An 18,280-nucleotide genomic window follows, 5' to 3' on the forward strand; every position below is an offset into this window, starting at 1 on the left:
TCTTGTTTAGCTCAAGCAGGCTTACCTGTGCAGAAAAGGGATCTGCTGGGTTGTTAGTGATAGTTAGGAACATCCTATAAATTCTAGGGTCCATGGAAAAATCTATGTTGTCAAGATGTCTGTCCAAGAAACCGGCCTCTGAGAGATAACAACATGGTGTGGTACTCAAAGGAGGGTTCCTGCCCTTCCTGTCAGATTTTTTTCATTTAAGAGCATCCATTTCTGCAGCTTTTACTCTCTGCCATGCTTATGAAACGGGCATTTTCTTTAGTGCACACATTATAGAAACTACTTGGTTTTGCTCTTAAACAGATAGACATATTATCTGAGCTCATTTGCTTTTTTTCTAAGGAAGTGTGTTTTTATGTCTTCCTTGTTTTGCCTTATAAACTCCTCCTAGCTGTTACTGATCTATATATCATGACTTTTTCTCATTCTTGCTAGCTGAATACTAATTTTTGGTATGTCAGAAAGCACAATAACTTTACTCTTGAACCTTATCTTTCTTAATAGATTCAAGACCCTTAGATGCATAATAGCGACATGGGTCACTTTGTTTTGTTTTCTGACTAATTTTTTGAGGCAGGGTCTCACCATCTAGCTTTGGCTTTCCTAAAACTGATAGAGATCCCCCTGCCTCTGCCTCCAGAGCACTGGGACTAAAAATGTTTGCCCCGACACCTGGTTCAAGGTTACTTCGTGTTAGCTAGCATCCTTTTACTATGAATTCAAAGGGCAGTTGCCTTGATAGTGATAACTTTCAACTGGAAAAATCCTGCTTACGGAGAAAGGTGAATAAGAATAAAGGAACCCAACCTCTCTGAAACACTGTCCAAATGTGAACTCCCATAATGCAACCCTTTCCTGGACTTTTGTAATGAATTTGGCAGAGGCATCATTTAAGGCCCCTTTTTTGTTTGTTTGTTTGTTTGTTTGCCAAACCAAAGTTTCTTCTCCCTCCCCTCACCCCCCCACTCCATTCACCTCTCCTCCTCTGTTTTTCAGATATGGCCAGGCCTCCCATGGATGCCAGCCAGCCATGCTGTATCATCAAGTTGCAGTGAGACTAGCACATCCTCTTCTATTAAGGCTGGATGATGCAGTCTGAAAGGAGGAAAGAGTTCCAAAAGCAGGCCACAGAGTGAGAGACAGCCCCTGCTCTCACTGTTAGGAGTCTCACAAAAAAAATCAAGTTACACACAACCATAACATATATGCAGAGGGCTGGGGTAAGTTAGTCCTATGTAGGCTCCATGGTTGTTGGTTCAGTCTCTGTAAGCCACTATGAGCTGGGGTGAGTTGATTCTGTAGATTTTCTTGTGGTGTCCTTGACACCACCGGGTCCTACAATCCTTCCTCCCTCTGTTCAGCAGGGCTCCCCGAACTCTGTTTGGGTGTGGGTCTTTGCATGTGTTTCCATCAGTTCCATCTGCTGGGTTAGGCATTGGTCTATGAAAGCCCCACTTTTCATTTTACTTTACTAGATTATTTTATTTTATGTGTGAGTATTTTGCCTGCATGTCTTTATGAGCACTGTGTGCAAATCTAGTGCCTGAGGAGGTCAGAACAGGACATCAGATCTCCTGGTATTGGAGTTGTGAGCCACTTTGTGACTGCTAGGAACTGAGCCCTAGCTGTCTGGAGGAACAAGTACTCATAACCACTGGGCCATCTCTTTAGCCTCTTAGTCAGTAACTCAAATCCCAACTTTCTAGGCACATAAAGGATGCTGAGGTAGGAAGGATGCCCATAAATGTTGGGGACGTTTTCGCTGTTTGTTTAACTTGCTGTGCAAAAGTCTTACATTCCCACTCCCCTCATACCCACAGCTGTAATTAAAACTTGTGCTGCCTGAAACCAAATGCAAGGTTATGTTCTCTTCCCTCACTTGTCAGTCTCTCACCTAGTGAGTTTGTAGATTCTGAGAAGAGACATTGTGCTGGCTAATTTGATGTCAACCTGACACAAGCTATAGTCATCGGAGAGGACCGAATCTCAACTGAGACAATGCTGTAGGCAGGCCTGTAGGGCATTTTTCTTAATTAGTGATTGATAGGGGAGGGCATAACCGATTGTGGATGGTACCACCCTGGGCTGGTCGTCCTGAGTTCTATAAGAAAGCAGGCTAGGCAAGCCACAGGAGTACACTCCTATGTGGCCTCTGTATCAGCTCTTGCCTCCAGGTTCCTGTCCACCCTGAAGTCCTGCCTTAGCTTCCCTCAGTAGACTATGACTTGAGATTTAGAAGCTAAATAAACCCTTTGCTCCCCAAATCGCTTTTGGTCATGGTGTTTCTTCACAGCAGTAGTAACCCTAATGAAGACAGACATGCACCAGTTTCCAACAAGTGGATCAAAGATTTTGATTTGGCAAATTCAATTAGATGGAAAAATTAAGCTCTCTCCCCTAATTGCACTTCATTGTAGAACAGTGACAACTACAAGATCCAGGAGGGTTTGCTCACAAAGCCTTGGTTTTGCTTGTTAGCATGTGAGTGTTATTGGTTCCACCTGTACACCCATATTTAAATGTGTGTACTTACTGCAGAATTGTTTATTGTGCATAAAAGCCAATTGGTGTAACTTTGACATGTGCAGACGACGGAAAAAATAAACAAAAACTATGGCAAATATCATGGCATGAAACATGAGGAAAAGACCATTGAGGCTCTCCAGAGTTTTCTCACATCCCACATGTATGTTTTAAATATATTAGTAAATATGAACAGTGTTGGGTTCTGGAGACTGGACCGAGGGTCACTTTGGGGACACCTCATCAAGTTGTTGACCAGTCACATTGCTGGTCGGCATGTTGCCATTTGTACACCACTGTTTCTTTCCTTTAGAATTTTTAAATTAAATGTTTTTTGGTGATTGTTTTGCTTTTTTGTTTTAAGATGGGGTTTTCTGTAAACCAATGTGACTGAACCTCTAATCTTTCTGCATCTACTTCCCAAGTGCTGAAATTCCAGGTCTGTGCCACCACCGCATTTTGTGTGGCATGTGTAATCAAAAGCTGGGCTTTTCTGCAAGCTGGTGAAGCATTCTTGCAACTGAGCTCCGTCTCCAGCGCTTTACCCCAACTTTCAAAGGGAAATAGCCAAATTTTCTCAAAGACAGTATCTTTTCTGGCCTCTGAACTACTTACAGTAGTCTGAGTGCAGACTGGATGATGGTTCTGTCATTGTTTTCCACTGCTAAATGTTCCATATAAGTTAAAAACATTGCAAATTGAATACCTTCTTTTGTCACTAACACTCAAAATTGGTTGAATAAATTTTCTTGTATTTTTGCAATATTCTCATCTCAGTTCAAACTTCCAAATACATGTAGTATCTTCACATGACAATAGAGATTTTTCTCAATACTACAGATCTCTTTAAGACATGTGAAAAGTTGACTCTGATTTGTATACTTCTTTTTTTATTTTTTTTTCCTTTTTTATTTAAGTTAGAAACAAGCTTGTTTCACATGTCAATCCCAGCTCCCTCTCAATAAATCTGGAGTCCAAGAGTTCCCCCTTGTTCAGATCAACTGTTTCTGTGGGTTAAACCAGCCCAGTCTTAACTCCTTTGCCCATCAGTTCTCACTTTCTGACACTGGATTCCAGGAGTTCAGTTCAGTGTTCAGCTGTGGGTATCTGCCTATGCTTTCATCAATCGCTGGATGAAGGTTCTGTTTCCCAGACTCTCTGGCAGTGGGATTGTATGCTGGCACTCCCCTGATTCGTGTCAAAATCCATAAATGAGTGAGTACATACCATGTTTCTCTTTTTGTGACTGGGTTACCTCACTCAGGATTGTTTCTTCTAGTGCCATCCATTTGCCTGCAAATTTCAAGATTCCATTGTTTTTTTCCACTGAATAGTACTCCATTGTGTATACTTCTAGGCAACTTGACTTTGCCAAAATTATATTCAAACTCAATTATATTCAAACTTCAAAAGTAAACAGCAAACTATCCAGCCAAAACACATGTTATAGATGAAAGTTCCTCTGTGTGCTGTGCTGACACCAGAGGCAGTTTTAATGAGATGCCTAGATGGACATATAGGCGTAAAGTAGATGTGGAACAGATTAATTTCATGTGTAGACTTGGGCCCCATTTTCAGAACTTCTCAAAAATTCAAATATCCCAAAATTTGAAAAATCTTGAAACTTTGAAACATATCTGGTCCTTGACATACTGATTGATATGAAACCTATATTTTCAGTTGGGATTTCTAGTGGCTTACAATACTGAATATTCCATACCAAGTATTAAACATTCAATAAAGAGTTAATCTGAGAAATCTGTGTTGAAAATAACTAAATGAATTAATTAAAACATAGAACCCAATGTATCTTCTATAACCAGGCAAAGCTTCCATCAGTGAGGCTGGGACATTAACACATCCACAAAAATCTGTCCTGCATGCATGATGTGCTAGGATAATGATGTCACAGGGAGAGGGAGCCCATGCCTGACACCGCCTGGATGACAGGAAGGAGGAGCTGGACAGCCCAGAAACGTAGGTTAGATAGAACCAAACAGGACAGGCAAAAAAAAAATTAAAGTCAATGAAATGATTCCTAATCATATTCTGCTACACTCACAGATCAGTGCTTAGCCCAATTGTCATCAGAGATGAAATCCAACAGTCGATGGGAGCAGATACAGAAACTCACAACCAAACACTGTAAGACCTTGCGAACCATGTAGAAGAGGAGTCACCAAGAGAATTTGACCCACAGAGTCTACTGAGCAGGGCTCATAGGGGCTCACAGAGACTGAAGTAAGAAGCATGGGCCCTGCATGAGTCTGAGCTAGGTCCTCAGCATATAGTTTATGGTTGTGTAGCTGGGTGCTCTTGTGGGACTGCCAGCAGTGGGGTGGAGAGTGCCTCTGAGTCTTTCACCTGCTCTAGGGACCTTTTTCATCCTACTGGGTTGCCTCATTCAGTCTTGATATAAGGATCTATGCCCAGTCTTACTGCATCTTGCTATGTCATGTTCTGTTGATGTCCCTGGGAGGCCTGTTATTTTTTTAAGGGAAATGGAGGAGCAGTAGATCTGGGGGAGAGGGAAGCTGAGAGAAGCAGAGAGAGGGGAAACGGCAATTGGGATGTAATGTGTAAGAGAAAAATACTTTTTAAAAAAAAAAGTTAGTATTCCGGAAGATTTTACTTTACATGCGACATGGTCTGAGTTCTAACTAAAATAAGTAATTGCTCAATATCTTCTTGCTAAATTTTCTTCTTGCTAACTTATAAATATATTCCTCATACAATGTATTCAGATTGTGGTTTCCCTTCCCTTGATGGCTCCCAGATCCTCCCTACCTCCTCATCCACCCAAATCTACCCCCTTTCTTTCTCTCTCTCATTAGAAAACAAACAGGCATCTAACACTTAAAAATAAAAACAAAATCAGAATATAAAAGAACAACAATAAAAGTAAAAGAACCAAAGAGAAAATGCAAGAAACACACACAGGTCTACACATACACATGTGCATACTCAAACAAGTGGCCAGAAAAGCAAACTCAGAAACCATACTATCTAAGCAAAAGACATGTAAGAAGCATGCCCAGACAAAGCATTGAGTTATTTTTGTGTTGGCCATCCACTGCTGAGCATGCGGCCTGCCCTTCAGTGTGGTTTGCATACCAAGTGAGGCTGGTTTTTCCTTTGTGAAAAGCTATCCACTTTGTTCGTCACTCCTCCTCTCTGAAACTGGATTCCAGGAGTGTGGCTCAGTGCTTAGCTGTGAGTGTCTGCTTCTGCGTCCATCAGCCGCTGGATGAAGGCTCTAGAATGACATTTAAGGTCGTCACTGTTCTCATTATAGGGGAAGGGCTTTTAAGGTAGCCTCTCTACTATTGCTTAGGGTCCTTGTGGATCTCTGGAGATTTTCCTAGAGCCAGATTTCTCTTTAAACCTGTAGTGGCTCCCTCTGTTGATGTGTCTCTTGTCTTGCTCTCCTCAATTCCTCTCCCCACTCAATCTTCCTGATCCCTCATGTTTTCCTCTCCCCTCCTCTTCTCCCCTCCTCTTTCTCCTACCTCACTCCCCCCTTGCCCATGCTCACAATTTGTTCAGGGAAATCCCACAGAAACAGCTGACCTGAACAGTGGGAACTCATTGACCCCAGTCTGACAGCTGGGGAACCAACACAGGACCAAACCAGGCCCCCTGAACGTGGGTGTTAGTTAGGAGCACTGGGCACACTATGGGGTCTCTGGCAGTGGAACCAGGATGTATCCCTAGTAAATGAACAAACTTCAGGAGCCTATTTCCCATGGAGGGACACTCTCTTAGCCTAGATACACAGGGGAGGGCCGAGGCCCTGCCCTAAATGACTTGATAGACTTTGGTGATCCCTCATGGAAGGCCTCACCCTCCCTGGGTAATGGATGGGGATTGGGATGGGGGGGTCAGTAAGAGGCATGGTAGGACGGGAGGGAGAGGGAACTGGGATTGATATGCAAAATAGTATTGATTCTGATTAAATAAAATGTATTTAAAAAGAGAGAGAGAAAAGAAAGAAGGAAATAAAGGAGAAAGGAAGGAGAGAGAGAGAGAGAGAGAGAGAGAGAGAGAAATTATCCACTGCAGACAGCTTAGAGGTTAGAAATGGAGGATTGTGTCCACTCCCCATCTTAGCATCGGAGTCCCATCAGTTCCAGACCCATGCAGGTCCTGTGCATGTTGCCACAGTCTCCGTGAGTTCAGATGTGTGTCAACCCTGTCGTGTCTAGAAGGCCTGGCCTCCTTGGAGTCTTCCATTCCCTCTGGTTCCTGAGCCATGAGCGCTCCGAGGTCTCTCACTCTCTATGCATTGTCCAGGTGTGGGTCTCTGTGTTTGTTCCCATCTGCTAAAAGGAGACCCTTCTCTAATGATGGCTGAGTGGCACACTTATCCATAAGTACAGCAGAATGTCATTAGGAGTCATTTTATTGCAATGTTCCTTTAGCAGAACAGTTCTTTTAGATTTCCCCTAGGTTCTTGGTCACTTGAGCAATGTCAAGCATGACTTGCATCTCATGAAGTCCCTTAATGCCAAAGTATATTTGTGGCGGTATTACAGAGCAGAGATTTGAGAATACAAGCTATAATCCCAAAGAGACTGTAGCTTACTGCAAAGAAAAGTGCAGCTTTCCCCATCTGATGAAACTTGCTCTGAAAGAGAACTACCGTTAAGCAACAGGATTCCTCCAGATAGTCCTGTGATCCCAATCTTTGTTTTTCATTGTAAGTTGTCATTTTAGAAAGGAAATTTTGCCTAATCTATTTGAAATATTTAACTAATTTCTTTGGAAACTCCATAAATGGGTGCAATGTATTTTCATCGTAACTACCCATCTTCTTCCCACTCCAACGCCTCTCTTGTCTTCCTCACCGCTCACGTCTCTTTCTCAAATTCATGACTTTACCTCTTACTCCACACACACACACACACACTTTATCATTGACCTTATGTTCTTGGGTGTAGGGATGACCACTTGACCACTTGGGCAGGGAAAATGTATCAGGAGTTTTGTCCCTAAAGAAAATTGACTCCCCCATCCCCACTCAGCAACCACTAACTTCCTGTACCTCTTCAGCATATGGTGGGGCTCTGTATATCTTTTTCCCATCCATGCTAGACGATTGACTTTGTGGCTTTGTGCAAGTCTTGGGCAGGTAACAATAATGCTGGGAGTCCATTGGTACAATATCTTTGTCATGTCCAGAAGACACTATTTTGCAGCATTTCTCTTAGTCCTCCAGCTCTCAGAATATTCCCACCAACTCTTCTGTGATGGTCCTTGCTTTGTGCATATCGAGTTGTATTATAGATACCTTATTTGGGTATGCATACTGCAAAGCTACTTATTCTATGCTCATTGAGTGTGGCTCTCTGAGATGTCCTCTGTCTGACACAAAAAGAAGCTTCTCTGAGGACTGAGAGCTGCACCTATCTATAGGTATAAAGATAAGTGGATCCTTTACTTATAAGAAGGCAGTTGGAGGCTATATCAGGTTAGCAAAATGGTTGTAGTAAGTTTTCCTTAAGGTCTATGACCTCTGCAATTACGGGTTCTTGGCTAGATTTGCAGTACGAGGTAATGAATTCCCTCCCATTGAGAGGACTTGAAATTCATTCAGACAGTCATTGTTTACCCTATTATTGCACTGTTGGGTATGTCGTGCTGAGTCCATAGTCTGAAGAGACAGTTCTCAAGCAAAGAAATAAAGATTGATTAGAAATACCCAAAAGCGTGTTCACCATCCTTAGCAGGGGAGATGCAAATTAATAATACCTTTAGATTTCATTTTACACCACTCATAATGGCCAATATTTTTCTTAAAAATGCTGGAGAGGATATAGAGGAAGGGGAATCCTCACTCACTATGGAAATTAGTGTGGAGATTAAAAATATATCTACCATATGACTGGGCTGTATGACTCCCAGACATATACATAAAGGACTTTATATTTTATTACATAGATAACGTGTTTTTCTTCATGTTCATTACTGCATGACATGGAAGCAGCCTAAATGCCCATCAACTGATCGACAGATAATGAAAATGTCGTGCATATACACAATAAGAAATGTAAGGAAAACTGAAACTATGAAACTTTCAGGTAAACAGATAGAACCAGAAAGTATTACAGTGAACGATGTAATGTAGACCCAGAAAGTGTAGCTCTAGCTCCAAATCCTTAAATGAGAGGAGGAACTACAGAGTCCAGGGAAGTAGGAAAGGACCACAGGGGGTAGAGGACAAAGGCATCTGAGGAGGGATGTATGGAAAACAGATGCTATGAAGGGAGAAAGGGGAAAAACAAGAGGAGACATTAGTGGGGAAGAAGATGGGATGGAAACGTTAGTAATGTACACAAATTTGGTGGTAAGCAGACCTGTATGGAAGCAGGAAGGAGAGACTACTCTGCCCTAATGTCTTTAAGTGGATGGCCTCACAGGTGACAGTATATTTTAATACTATTATCCTGAACTGCATGGCATATCACATCAGTTTGAAAGCATTCTCACATTGGTTTCACTCAAATCCTCCCAATAACCTTTCAGGAAGTAAGATTCCTGTTGTCACATAAGAAAACTGAATTTCAAAATGATAGATTTTTTTCCCAAAGATGATATAATTTGAAAATGGAAGGTGAACCCAATTTTTTTTTAGTTTTAAGAAAGTACATTTTTCTTCATGTGTAGATCAATTTCTTTCTCTGTCTTTAAAATGGGGATAATGGCACCTGCATGGAGTAGCTATTCGTTTATTACTCAAATCTTTAGTAAGTATCAACGGTATCAGAAACAAAACATTGCCCACAAATAGAATCAGCAGTGAAGAAACTGGACTGGTGATGTGGAAGTCCTGTGTCAATAAAGCACTGCTGGCCAATAGGAATCTAGATAGGTGGGACTAGGAGTCCAGGAAGACTCTGGGAAGGAGAAACACAGAGAGTCAAGATGTAATGCCATGGGGTAGGAAGCCCGGAAACTTCTCCGGTAAGATACATACTTAGATTAACAATTATGGGGTAATTACTTAAGTCAGAGCTAGCCAGTAAGAAACAAGCAAGACCAACAGCTTCATAATATTAATATAGCCTCCTGTGTGTTTATTTGGGACTGATGCAGCTCTAGAACCAGGCTAGCAGGAAGGCTTCTCTCAAGGAAAAGGCCTCTCTTTACAGACTGGTTTTAAAGGAGATTCGTATCAAAACTGATCATTTACCAACAGTATGACAGTTCTTCAGGTTTGCTAAAGCACATCTGGGAAAATGGCTCCATCAGCAAAGAGTCTGCTGAACAAATGAGTACTGCATTCACATCTGCAGCACACACATTAAAAAGCACGTGCAGAGGGGCAAATCTGTAACTCAGGACTGGGGGGAGCATGAGTAGGGGGTACCCTGGAGCTTCCTGGCTTAGCAAGCCTCGTGCAGCAGTGAAAGTCTGCACCTTCAAGACTGTGGGAGGAGAATCAGGAGGGGCCCTGGAGCATGCTGGCCAGCAAGTCTAGCAGAGTCAAGGAGCCTCAAGTATAACTCTATGGTAGAGAGTTAGTGTTAGCTTAGCCTGCGAGGTGCTTCTCATTCAATCCCAAGAAAGAAAACATAGATAGATAGATAGATAGATAGATAGATAGATAGATAGATAGATAGATAGATGATAGATAGATAGATAGATAGACAGACAGATAGATAAATGAATAACCAGAATATAACGAAGAGTAACTCAACAACATCTTGAAAACAGATATACTTTCTGTCATATCTATTTTCTTTGTTTAAGTAACAGGAGAATTAATTCATTTGTATTTCACATTTTAAAATGCATTAGAGTGGCACAGTACTCACATAACTATCCTGAGACTCTAAGATCGATAAGGAGAAATAACCAAAACAAAAAACAAATAAACATATCTTTAAACCTGATGACCAGACACAAAAAAGGAGCTAAGAGGAGCAACAGATTCACAGCTCAAGTGCATTTCAGAGCACATGTTTATTTTGTTTTTTCTTCTTTTCTTGTTGGCCAAATATGTCTGTATATGGTTGGGTAAATTAAATGTATGATACAATAGTATTGTATACACCATTAAAATAAAAAACATTAAGATGTATATCTACTGTGGGGAAATGGGACCCTCGTCCACTGTTGGTGGAATTGCAAGCTGGCCCAGTCACTCTGGAAAATAGTATAGCAAAATCCTAGCTACAGCCCAAACGACAGGAGACAGGTGGTTGCGCAAAGCTCAAGTTGATGGCCAAGAAATCTTTACTTTCTTCTAGAGAATATAAGATGTGATTTGGCTTCATCAATGTCAGCATCAGGACATTGGTACCTTCAATACAATACTGAGTCAGGAAATGTTTTATCTTTATTTGTATTTCATCCAACAATAGCAACAACAGCTTTATCTACTGTCACTTATATTATTGACAAATGAATAATTTTTAGCATTACAAATCCAGGACAGACAGCATGTATAGATGTACACACACACACACACACACACACACACACACACACACACACACAGTGTATTTTCTTCTTCATTGCTTTCTATTTTGAATTGCATTCAACCAATAACAAGAATTGTCTTTTCATAGCATTTATTTCTATTAATGATTGCATTTTTATATGTAATTAGACATACCTATCTATCCTCCTTAAATTTATGAGTAAGACATATATAATACTGAAAAATCATACTATTGAGTTGTTCTTTGGTTAATGAGCAATTTAAAAAACACAAAATATAAAACATTTGTAACTATTATCACCCCAACTGATTATTGGTAAAGTATTGTGATACTTCCAAACACCTATTTTATAATTTTCAATATTCTTTTAGAAAAAATATAAAAATCAATTTTTTAAAAACCTGGAATTTGTAGAAGCATTATTTATTAAATTTTATTTTTTATTTTAAGTGTATGGATACCTTGCCTGCATGTATTTGTGTACACCCCTTGTACATCTGATGCCCATGGAGATCAGAGCAGGGTGTCAAATTCCTTGGAATTGTAGTCTGTGATGATATCTTGTTTATACTCTAACAAATAAAGTTTGCCTGAAGGTCAGAGGGCAGAGCTAGCCACTAGCTAACCATAGAGGTCTGGAGGTCTGTAAGACAGATAGGAAATGAGATGGCTGAGTGGAGCTAGAAATGTGGGCGGGATGAGTCAGAAGCTAGGTCTCTTTTTAGTCTGAGGATTTTGCAGAGGTAAGAACTCTAATGACTGCTGCTCTGCTTCTCCGATCTTTCAGCTTTCACCCCCTAATATCTGACTCCGGGCTTTTATTAAAGCCAATTAGAACTTGTGTTACAGTAGTTCCAGATGGTTGTAAGATGCTATGTGGATGATGGGAACCAAACTTGGGTCCTCCACAAGGGCAACAAGTGCTCTTTACTGAACAAACTCTTTAGCCCATTGTTTTATATGGTGACAGATAACCTGTATATTCTTTTCACTTTGAATGAATAAGGAGAATCTTAATTCAATAGAAGTAATGTTGCATCAGGCTTGCTTGACCTCATTAAAACTTCAATGATTTTTGTATTTTTTAAGGAACTTGCTTTCCAATAACTGAATGTTGTCAATATATGAAAACAAAAATGAGCAGATCTAGTTGGGAGATGAGGTGGAGAGCAACTTGGAGGAGTAGAGGGAGGTGAAATTATTCAGATAAAAAAAAATGAAGCCCATTGAAAAGCCCAGCTCTCCCATACCTGCCTCATTGGTACAGATAAAATAAAATTAAGAGGCATCTCACTGGTCTAATGCAAACTGCATGCCTTGGTTCCATCCTAACAGGTAAACTAAATTTCCTAGGGAAATGTGCTTATTTTCCCTCCAGTCTTTGTAACCACTGGCATCTAAAGAAGTGTACTCTCAGTGAAAGTGGTTCACGGCTCACATGTCATATGGGACATGGTGCTCTGCCACCCTTTCATTGTCTTCTGCCTTATCACTTTCCACTTTCAAAATGGATAGCCAGGAGTTCACACCTGTGTCCCCAGCATTCTGTGTTGAAATAAGAGAATCGTGAGTTTCTAGCTACCCTAGGGTACTAGGTAAAAAAAACGAAACAACAGCCGCAGTAAAAATACTTCTTTCCAGTGTAACAAGTCATTATTAAGAGAGGTTACCACAGATCCAGAGGTGAAGGTAAGCCAAAACTGACCAAAATAGACATCATAATTGTAGAGATCTACAAACACATGAGAGAAACTGGACCAGTAGGGCCAGTGGAATACCCACATAACTAAAGTAGGCCCTTTGAGATGAGCACTAATGTTGGAGGAGGAAGACAGAATGCTTAGTTGGGCTCATTTGTTCTTCCTACTCCTGAAATGAATCCACCCAAAACAAAGATAACAACAGCAGTAAATACATCTAAAAGAAGAGAATCTCTGAGGAATTCTAATTTCCCTTCTTCTTTCTGAAGACACACCAAATTGTGGCTGTCAAATCATAACATAGAAATAAATGAGCTCCTAGTAACCATATATAGTAAATAAAATAATAAACAATTAAAACAAACGAATTAGTGTGTCTCGGTAGACTGTTCAGCTGCCTCTGGTAGCCTATGTGAATGCAGGGATGCTTCAGCTTTAAAATGCTGCAGCTGACCTAAGAATCTTTTGTCATTATTTTTGATCTTCTTTATTGTTCTAATATATTTACTTTTTCCCATCAATTTTTCAAGAATATATCTTCATAAACCCAATTTCTGGACCTCTGTTTCTGTGAAGAAAAGTCAATCCAAACTTGTTTTATATAATACCCAAGTTGACTTGGCTATTTCATTTACATAGGTGGTTTGTATAACACTCCTTGTATTTTTATGAATTTCCAAAGCCAAGACATAGAGAGAAAGCAAAGGAGAGGATTTTGCGACAAGATCCTGCCTAAGCCAACTGTCAGTAGTCTGTTGGCAGAAGGCCTTTGTGTGAACTGTTTCCAAGAGCTCAGCCTGAAAGGCAGCCAAAAGATCTGAAAGAGAATAGGTCCCAAATGGCTTGCTACCTTTCACCTTTGACCCTTGGCCCAGCTGTCTCATACTTTGTAAACTTGAAATCTTGTGAGAGAAGGCTTAGCAATTCTGTTTACAAACAGTGTATTTATTTCTGAGGAACAGCTTGGCAAGACATATCCAAGTCATCTGACCGTGAATTGTCACAGAAACCATGGGACACAGACTTTCCTTACAATTAAGTCAACACTGCAACATTTTGACTGGTTGAAATCAGCCTTGAATTATACAGCAATCATCAATCATTTCATTTGCTGTGCAGTTCTCCCAAGTATTAACACCCAAAATCTGACAGCCATCAGCTGACTGCCAAGTAGTGTAAGTTATGGCTTCTTACATGGAAGAAAGAAAAAGCAACAATTTTCAACCTGAGTATTCGAAGTTAGTCTCAGGGCTAGAGAGTTGGCTCAATGGCTAAGAGCATGTGCTGCCCTTGGGGAGGATCTGAGCTCAGTTCCTAGTATTGTCATGGCAGCTCATATCTTTCCATAACTTCAGGTCCAGAGGGTCATCTGACAGTCTCTTCTGGCTGAGAGCTCCAAGAATGCACATGATAAACATGCATACATGAAGGCAAAACATTCATACACATAAAATAGAAATACATAAAATTTGAAAAGTCAGTCTCAACTGCTATATTGCCCTTCATCTTAACAAGTCATTGCTATACACCAAAAATCATACTATGTTCTACCTATTTACATTTTCAAAACTAGTCTTTTAGTTAGACTGTATGTTAATGCATTTATCTGAAAATTACTTGATTAAATCAGTCATCTCTAGCATGTCCTAACTGATCCCTCACAGCTTCAGCTTTGATCATTTTTCCTTCTTTTAAAATGGATTAATTCTCACCGAATATTAGTAAGCACAATATAGCCAGATTTCCATTTTACACTGTGAAAAGTTATTTTAAGCTTGGATAAATAAGGAATTCCTAGACAGCCAGTCAGTAAAGTACTTGCCATACAAGCACGAAGACCTATGTTTAGATTTCCAGGACCCACATAAAAAGCCAGGCATGGCAGTGTATCTGTAATGCCAGAAATAGGGAATCAGAGAAAGGCGAGACCTTGAATCCCACTGGCCTAGCTAAATCCATAATCTTTGAGTTCAGTGAGATACTCTGTATCAAGAAGATTATGTGGGAAGTGACTGAGGAAAGCAGCAATGTATACACATATTCATGAACACTTGACTTCCTGTGTATGCATGCATAAGCACTTGACTTGGTGCACACACGTGCGAGTAATCGCGTGTGCGCAAGCACACACACACACACACACATTCATCCATATACACATGCATGAGCCATTTCTCATTCATGTACACACACATACATGAGCATGTACATCATTACCCACCCAAACATCCACACATACAATGAATAAAACACTGAGTGAACACATTTCAAAGAGTTATTAGCTGAATAGTAAAGATAAATACTAAGTAATTGAATTTATTATTTGAATTTTCTCACAGAGGTCAGAATATAGAATTTTACCAAGTAACATATATGCACAGTTTATCAAACCTATATACTAATTAGGAGATAGAAAGTAAATCAACCACGTACATCAGAAACCAGGCCCAAGGACACCTTTGCCAGAGCTAACCTGAATGCTGCCTCCTTGAAGACTACTATCCATGATACCATAAAAAGCCATGAAGGCTTCCAAAAGAGGAAAGCAACCAACAGTCCTACACTTCTATGTTCCATGTAAACCACAAACTCACCAGTGTGGCATGATAACCCTAAAAAATGCAGTAAGGATATGCACGCATTAGCAGTAACTAACACCTAATTGAACTTAAGACCCACACAACAGGAGGGATATCATGCCTGGTACAGGAAATCTAACCAATTACTCACTGCTGGTGAAGTCATGGAACTTGGGGGAGAACCTACAAACTTCCACTTTACTAAATCAGAAAAATCCCTACCAACAATCTTTTTTATAAATTCTTCTCTCATATAATACATGCCAACCTCATGTTCTCCTCCCTCAACTCCTCCCAATACCCCCACCTTCCCCAGATCCACTGGTCCTCTGTTTCCCTTCAGAAAGGATATCAACTGAGCACAGTATGACAAGCTACAATAAGACTAGGCATAAACCCTCATATCAAGGTTGGGTGAGGAAACCCAGTAGGAGGAAAAAGATCCCAAGAGCAGGCAAAAAGAGTAAAAGACACTCCCAGTCCTACTATTGTTTTTCTTTCTATTAAAAGCAGGCTTTTTTCACCCTCGTGCTAAAACAGACACCACTACAAGCTCCATTTCCCACTTTTCCCCTCTCCATGCCTCCTGTAGATCCCACAGATCAATCCCTCTAGATCTCACTCTCCCCGCACACACTCCTCCTGACATGCCAGCCTCCAACACCAGTAAGAAACCACTATGAACACACTAGACAGACAGGTTAGGAAAAAGGCAACACATAGCCATCACAATCTCTGAAAATCCAGAGAGAAAGCATAAACTAAGGAAAAAAGCAGCTGCCCAATAAAGAAAAACCTGGAAGTGTGCAGCTAGTCCCATAATCACCCAAACCCAGGTACCTAGATGCCAGCATAAAAATACAGTGAATAACAGCCAGAGAAATGCCTCCATCCTACCACAGCAAGTCTTGAATATCTCAAACATAACTGAAGCACAAGAAAAAGACCTTAAAACCAACTTGGGAAAATGATAGTGGTCCTTAAAGAATAAATTAATAATTCCAGAAAAACACAAAGGACTGGAGAAAATTAATTAACCCCTTAAAGACAGGAAAATTCAACAAACAGGAGAAATAGGTAAATCCCTAAAAGTAAGCAAACAAATCATTGAAGAAAATGAATAGAATTGTCTAAAACGTGAAATAGGAGCAATAAAGAAAACACACTGAAGGAATTCTGGAAATGGAAAATCTGGGTAAGTGAAGAGTAACTACAGAAGCAAGCATCACCAACACAATACAATAGATAGAAGAGAGAATGTAAAGCATTGAAGACATGACAGGGACAAAACAGATTCATCAGTCAAAGAAAATGTTAAGTCCATTGAATTTCTGACACAAAACAGGCAGAAAATATAGGGCACTATAAAACGACCAAACCTAAGAATAGTAGGAATAGAAGGAAAAGAAACCCATTTCAAAGTCCAGAAAATATATTCAACAAAAACATAGAAAAAACATTTCCCAACCTTATTAAGGATATGCCTATAAATGTGCAGAGCATCAAATAGACCAGAAAAAGGCCCTGTACCACGTAATAATCAAGCACTAATCATATAAAATAAAGAAATAATATTAAAAGCTTCAAAGGATAAAGGCCAAGTAACATATAAAGGCAGACCTATTAGAATATCACCTAACTTCTCAAAAGAGAATCTAAAAGCCAGAAGGCCATGGATAGGCTTCTTGAAGACCTTAGGAGACCACAGGTGCCAACCAACACTATTACAGATAGCAAAATCTTAAATCATGTTAGATGGAGAAAATGAAATATTTCATGACAGAGTCAAATTTAAACAATATCTTTCTATGAATTCAGCCCTACAGAAGGTACTACAAGTAAAACCCCAACCCAAGGAAGCTAACTATACCCACAAAAACACAGGCAATAGGTAATCTCACAACAGCAAAACCCAAAGAAGGGAAACACACAAACACACACCAACAACAACAACAAAAAAGTTAATCACTGGTCATTAATATCTCTCAGTATCGATGGACTCAATTAGCCAGTACAAAGACACAGGCCAACAGAATGAATATGAAAACAGGATCCAACCTTCTGCTGCATACAAGAAACACACCTCAACTTTAAACACAGACATTACCACAAAGTAAAGGGTTGGGATGAGATTTTCCAATCAAATAGACCCAAGAAACATAGTATCTAACAAATTAGACTTCAAACTAAAATCAATCAAGAGAGATGAAGAAGGTCATTTCATATTCACCACAGGAAAAAATCATCAGGAAGAAGTCTCAATTCACATTTCACATGTGCCCAAAATAAAAAGGAACCCATGTTCTTAAAAGAAACATTACTAAAACTCAAAGCACAAATAATAACTCACATAGTTATAGTGGGAGACTTCAACACTCAACTCTCACCACTAGACAGGACCACCAAACAGAAACTTAACAAAGAAAGAAAGGAACTAACAGAAGTTATGACCCAATTGGGATTAACAGACATCTATAGAACATTCCATCCAAACACAAAAGAATATTCCTTCTTCTCAGCACCACATAACCTTCTCTAAACTCGACCACATACTAGGCAACATAGCAAGCCTCTACAGATACAAAAAATTGGAATAACCCCCTGTATCCTATTGGATCACCATGGTTTAAAGTTAGAATCCAACAAGAAGACAAACTGCAGAAAACCTACAAACTCATGGAAATTGAACAACGTGCAATTGCATCATTCCTGGGTCAAGGAATAAACAAAGAAAGAAATTAAAGGCTTCATAGAATTCAATGAAAATGAAGACACAACATAACCAAACTTATGGGACACTTTGAAAGCAGTATTAAGAGGAAAGTTCATAGCATTAAGTGCTCACATGAAACAGCAAAACTGAAAACTCTAGAACACAAAGAAGCAAACACACCCCAGAAGAGTAGACACCAGGAAATAATCAAATTGAGTTCTGATATCAATAAAGTAGAGACATAGAAAATGAAACAAAGAATCGGCTGAGCAGAGAATTAATTCTTCAAGAAAATCAACAGGATAGACA

At 39.9% G+C, this 18,280-nt stretch overlaps 1 long non-coding RNA gene across 4 annotated transcripts in view; it reads right to left on the minus strand.

Annotated features, from left to right (window-relative positions):
• LOC106022542 overlaps positions 1-18,280 on the minus strand; it is a 65,053-nt gene that overhangs the window by 11,236 nt on the left and 35,537 nt on the right. For 2 of the 4 annotated variants that reach the window (XR_005869904.1, XR_005869905.1), the window contains one exon: positions 5,647-5,788. The exons of 1 other annotated variant lie outside the window; for it this stretch is intronic. This is a non-coding gene — a long non-coding RNA (uncharacterized LOC106022542). Of the gene's footprint in view, positions 1-3,759; positions 3,826-5,646; positions 5,789-18,280 lie in introns of all 4 variants that reach the window. One more of the 4 variants, XR_005869906.1, reaches the window with a different exon arrangement.

Source organism: Mesocricetus auratus, unplaced genomic scaffold, assembly GCF_017639785.1.
Source record: "Mesocricetus auratus isolate SY011 unplaced genomic scaffold, BCM_Maur_2.0 Super-Scaffold_100020, whole genome shotgun sequence".
NCBI classification, from domain to species: Eukaryota; Metazoa; Chordata; class Mammalia; order Rodentia; family Cricetidae; genus Mesocricetus; species Mesocricetus auratus.